Below are 5281 nucleotides of genomic sequence, written 5' to 3' on the forward strand. Positions count from 1 at the left end.
CTTGGAAATCAGCAGCAGCTTTATTATGCAACAAACAACTCGATGCCATGTTAACTCTGGCCCGTACTTCTGTGACGCTTGGAAAGGCTCCTATGAGAGGGGGAAAAACACAATAAAAACAATGATCTTTAGCTACATATTGATCTTCCAAACTCTCTGTTTCTATCCATCCAGCTTGCATCTAAACACTCTACACTCATATTAAAGCAACCATCGTTTCCACCTGAAAGGACCACGTTTCCTGCCCCTCTACGGTTACAGGGGTGTACCCAGGGCCGGCACAACCCATTAGGCGACCTAGGCAGTTGCCTTGGGCGCTAACATTTGGGGGGCGGCGACCGCGGCGGCCGGATCTTCGGCTGCCCCTGTTGTCGTCGGTATTTCGGGGACGGGACCTTCTGCCGCCTGTCGGGGGCGGCATTTCGGGGGCGGGACCTTCTGCCACCTAGGGCGGCAAAAACGCTGGCGGCGCTCCTGGGTGTACCTAGAGCTGTAGTGCACGGCCTGTGTCTGTGCTTACCTCGCTAGTCCTGGAACAGCTCCTCGGGAAACAGCACCTCAGCCCTTCTGGCCTGGAATAGGAAGAGGAAGGATTAATCATTCAAACACATAACAGCCCATGTCACCGTGGGGCTGAAGGGGTCCTGCTACTCAGACTGCATCAATGGGCACAGAGACCGGAAATAATCTGATTCGCTGCAAAGGGACCTAGGAGGAGAAAAACGTAGGGGAGGCAGAGCATCAGCGCCACCCTGTGGTGGGTGGCTTACATGACTAGTTTCTGCCTTACTTTTTAGGAAGAACAATACAAAGTCCTAACTAAGGGGGAACTGTTTCCTTGCGGTGAGCCCAGGACGAATTCCCACCAGAGGGGCTGCTGCTGGGCTAGGGTGTTAACTTGGACCCTGCCTTCCTTTGCAATCCCCAAGCCTCTTCAAGCGCAGTCAATTAGGACTCCAGGAACAGAGGTGGTTGCTTTGGGTAGGTCTACACTTGGGGCTATTTCGACCCTGCTAGCATGGGTGTAACAGCAGTGTAGATGGTGAGGCCTGGCTAAGGCAAGTAAAGGAACGCTTGAACCCTATGGCTATGCACCCTACATGCCCATGCAGGGCCTCCCGTGTCTATGCTACTATATTTAGTAGGGTAGAGTCCTGCCCCTTCCCCGCTGCTAGAGCCTTTCCCCACGGCAGTGAAAGATTCCAGTGGGGAAAGGCTCTGGTGGGGGGACGCAGTGCGGAATGGCACCGGCAGCTCCCCAAGCTGAGCCTGGCTGCCCTCCCTACCACAGCCTTTCACGTGTAGCTACACGCACCCTACGTGCGGACGTAAGTGTAGACAAGGCCTTTGTGTAATAAAGGACAGTGCAGGATGGAAGAGGGACAGGGTCAGGATTTAAGGATCATGGAAGCTTTTTTTTTTTTGTTAGCTGCTGTATGGAGATGGCTGCTGTGTTCGTAAAGGGACCCCTGTACTACAGAAATAGCTAAGGGTCTGGGACAGGGTGTCACATTTTTCCTTGTCCTTCTGCACCTCAAAACTTTTTTTTTTAACAGGCTACTAGTCAAATCCTGCAGTTGGGAACCCAGTGTGCAGTGCACAGAGCCCAGCTACACACCAGGGGTTATTGTAATCAGCGACTGCCCCAAGCCACATCATTCAGTTCTGGCTCCGGATCCAGATCTCAGCGTCCCCAAGTCCACCAGTGCTGGGTTTGGGGTTTCCAGTCTGAGCCCATCTGTCACTGCCATGATCATTTCAAAGCCTCGGCCAACACACTCCAGTGTCCTGAGTCACTGATGCTGCAGGGCTAGAGATCCTCAGCTGGTGTGAATTTGCAGAGCTCCATTGCCGTCCATAGAGCTAAGCCAATCTGCACCATCCGAGGAGCTGGTTCTTGGAGTCTGGTACTGACTAGTGAAGGACTAGCTATAGGCATTAGCAAACTGAATCAAAACTTGAGTTCCATCCAGTCCAGGACCCCATCTCTGACAGCAGCCAGCACCCGATGGTTCAGAGGAAGCTTTCAGAATCTCACAGTAGCAGCTGTGGAAGAATCTGTCTCCCAAATGGTCTTTCTACAGATCTCTAATAGGCCTTTGTCCTTATTCTCCCCCAAAGCAGAGTGACGTTAGCACAGGAAGGAACAAAGGTACCTGTTCTAAATAGAGTTCAGCCTGAGAATTAGTTTGAATCCAATATGCTGACAGGCTGAAAAACATGAAGAGCCCAGCCGGCTCTGTAGTGCTCTGCGCTTTCCCAGCCAGCCAGGTCCTTCCTGAAGCCGTTGTTCAGAAAATAGGGGTCTCCTCAGAATCGCCCTGGGCTCATGTGCGCATGGTGGCTGGGGTGGGAGACTCAGTGGGGAAAAGAGCCAGAGTCAGTCCAGAGCGACTGTAGGAGAACTACGCTGCGAGCTGGACTGTCCCCATCTCAGGCAAACCGACAGACTGCTTTCATGGTTAACGTGGTCTTGCCTCCAGCTTTCCTCGCTGATCACCGGGACCACACTCGCCCGGAGCCTTCCCCTTGCCATCAGCTCCCTCACTCCGTGCCCATAACTCTCCTCCCACAGTCCAGGGACCAGTTATTTTGCCCTTTGCTGTATTTTGTCTAGAGTCTCCTCTGTAAATGTGTGTGTGTGTGGGAGGGTGGGAGTGGGGGAGGGGTGAGAATTGCCATATGAAAGGTGGCGAGGAGAGAGCTTGTCTCTAGCTCTACAGAGCTTTGATCTCCTAGCTGTGATTCACACCCTTACTGCTGCGTAATAGAGGTGAAGGAGGCATGGCCCAGTCTAGTGGCACTAGCCCATTTCAGTCATGAGGACAGAGGTTGCTGTGCTCTGGGTTTATCCTGCCAGCCTGGGGCTGGCCAATCACTGTACTGTTATGTAATAAGGGTCCCCTGTGGAACGCATAATGAGCTAGCCAGGGTCAAAGGTTACTTGGTCCGTCCTCAGCCATGAATTTTAGCAGGCGGATGCTGCTCCTCCCTCTTTTCTCCTCTTTGTGGACTTTGGCGGTGCCCAGCAGTTCGTGTGTTGGGGGATCAACAAGGAAAAAGGAAGTTTAGCAACAGCAGAGAAAGGGGAACCCTGGATTAGCTTTATTCCAGCTCAATCATCACACTATTAATGATGGAAATGGTCTCTGCTCTGTCCTTTGTAGGGCTCAAAGAACACATTCTCTTCTCCATGGGCCTGGGCAAAAGCCCATTAAAGACAACAGAGAGACTGACTTCCGTGAGCTTTGTTTGGATCAGGCCACCTTGAACAAAATGGGGTTGGACTCATTCCTGTGTCATTAGGCTTAGCCTATAACCATCTCACTGTCCACTATTTCCTTTGACTGACGGGCTGGTCTCACCCTCACTCAGATCCCGGACTAAGGAACTGGATCTGGGGAGTTTGTACCCAATATCCCCCACCTCCTCCCTCTTTACATCTGAGGGTTTCTCTGATGAGTCCTTGCTGAGGACTGTCAAGTCATATTGCCCAGGCCTGATCTTCTTTGACTAAACACCAGGAAATACGGGCTTCCAGGGCTCCATCTGTGTCTTTGCATTAACCAGGTGTATCTTCCTGCCTCATTTAACTACCAGGCTCCTCTGATCAGCGAAGCAGCAGAAAAGCTTCCTGACTCAGGACACAGAGTAACTCTGCTGCTCAGTGCAGCATCTGCCAACCTGCCAGCCTTGAGGCCCAGCCTGTGATATGGTTCTGCAGATCCTAGGCTCAGTGCAGATCCTGGCAGCTGCGTGGGAATGTGCCTGAAAGCCGCTTTTGTGCGCCACCCCCACCAACTTGGAAGCCATCTGGCCACTGGGCCAGCCCCCAGCATAAAGCAGAGAAGCCTCGGGGATGCCGCAGCCATGCCCCCTCTCCCTTGGGAACACCTCCCTCTCCTGAGGGTGGGAGGAGGGTGGTGTTGGAGCCATTACAACAGGCCGATGGCGCCCATTACAGAAGAGGATCATCACACAGTGGATGACCAAAGCACACAGTACAAATTAGATCCCATTGGTGCCATGACAGGGCCTCTGCGTCCCCATTGCCATCTCCTTGACCCACATCCTGGGACCTCTGCTTCCTCACTGCACTAACCTAAGGATATTACTTACGTTCACGTACCAAGTCCAGGCCTTCTGATCTGGGTCTGTCTGCCGGCGTGCTGGACAGTGCGCCCTAGGGAATCAACACAACGGCTCTCCTGTCAATGCTTACATTCTCCAGGGCGAACTTTGAGAATGTTCAGCCTCTTAACAAAGAGAGCAGTTTTCAAGATGTCTCAAGGGAAATCAAACACAGTCACAATCTGGGAAATTACCGAGGGACTGATGGCCGAATGCTACGCTATTTCCACTGTTCCAGAGGGATTTCCTCAGAAGTATCTGGATGATTATGGTTTCAACACAATCCCTGCCTTTTACATAAACCCCAGGCCACCCCACTTACAGGTCAAGAAATGAGGATGCAAGGTGCCCCAGACATACATATGGAGCACTGCCAGTTGTGAGAATATGGGACTGAGCAACGCTCTGCAATCTCAGTTCAACAAGTCAACAAAACTTACCTCAGCAAAGAAGGCAACTGAGGTGAGCGTGTGCTTCTTCCTGCCCCACTTGGGCCTTGGGCCTGAAATCCTTCCCTCTCTCATGTGGGGCTCTGGAACATAAATACCCATGAGTAACAGGGACAGCAAGCTCTACAGAGCAAATCCGTACGGCAGATGGTAGAAAGAATAGCTTATACTATCTATCGATCTGTCTATCTATCATTACATGTTAATTCACTTACAGCATCTAGGCCTCCCCATTGTAGCTGAATGGATCACAGTCAGAAGCTGGGATGTATCTGTTGAGGGGATTGGATTGTAGGATGAGAGTCCATGCATAGGCTCAGGCCAATATCTTCCTATGTCACTGTCCAAAGTCTGGCACTAACATTCATATTCAGGCATCTAAACGAGTGGATTGATTTTCAGAGGAGCTGAACAGCCACGGCTTCGGCAGATTCGAGTGAGAAGTTCTTGGTATTCAACATTTGAGAAAGGTCAGGCCATTTATTTAGGTGCCTGAGTGCGGCATTGCAGCCTCTGTCATGGGTCGTTTACAATGAAGACGGAATCAACATCATCTTGGCACGACAACCAAGTTCAGGATGTAATCGAGCTGTATCCTCTCTGTACTGCTGTACGGTTGCGAAACATTGGGACTGCGCCACTCAGAGTGGGCAAAGCTGGAGGCTTTCCACATAAAATGCCAACGTTGTATATTGGGCATA

General features: G+C 51.5%; 1 long non-coding RNA gene across 1 annotated transcript; it reads right to left on the minus strand.

Moving 5' to 3' along the window:
• Positions 1-4118: 4118 nt before the first annotated feature.
• On the minus strand, positions 4119-4816 carry LOC128831383 (uncharacterized). The gene is made up of 3 exons (XR_008443789.1): positions 4796-4816; positions 4572-4663; positions 4119-4183 (listed from the first exon to the last, which is right to left on the minus strand). It is a non-coding gene; the product is annotated as an uncharacterized LOC128831383 (long non-coding RNA).
• Between the last annotated feature and the right edge of the window lie 465 nt (positions 4817-5281).

The sequence above is a fragment of the Malaclemys terrapin genome, chromosome 2, assembly GCF_027887155.1.
Source record: "Malaclemys terrapin pileata isolate rMalTer1 chromosome 2, rMalTer1.hap1, whole genome shotgun sequence".
Taxonomy (NCBI): domain Eukaryota; kingdom Metazoa; phylum Chordata; order Testudines; family Emydidae; genus Malaclemys; species Malaclemys terrapin.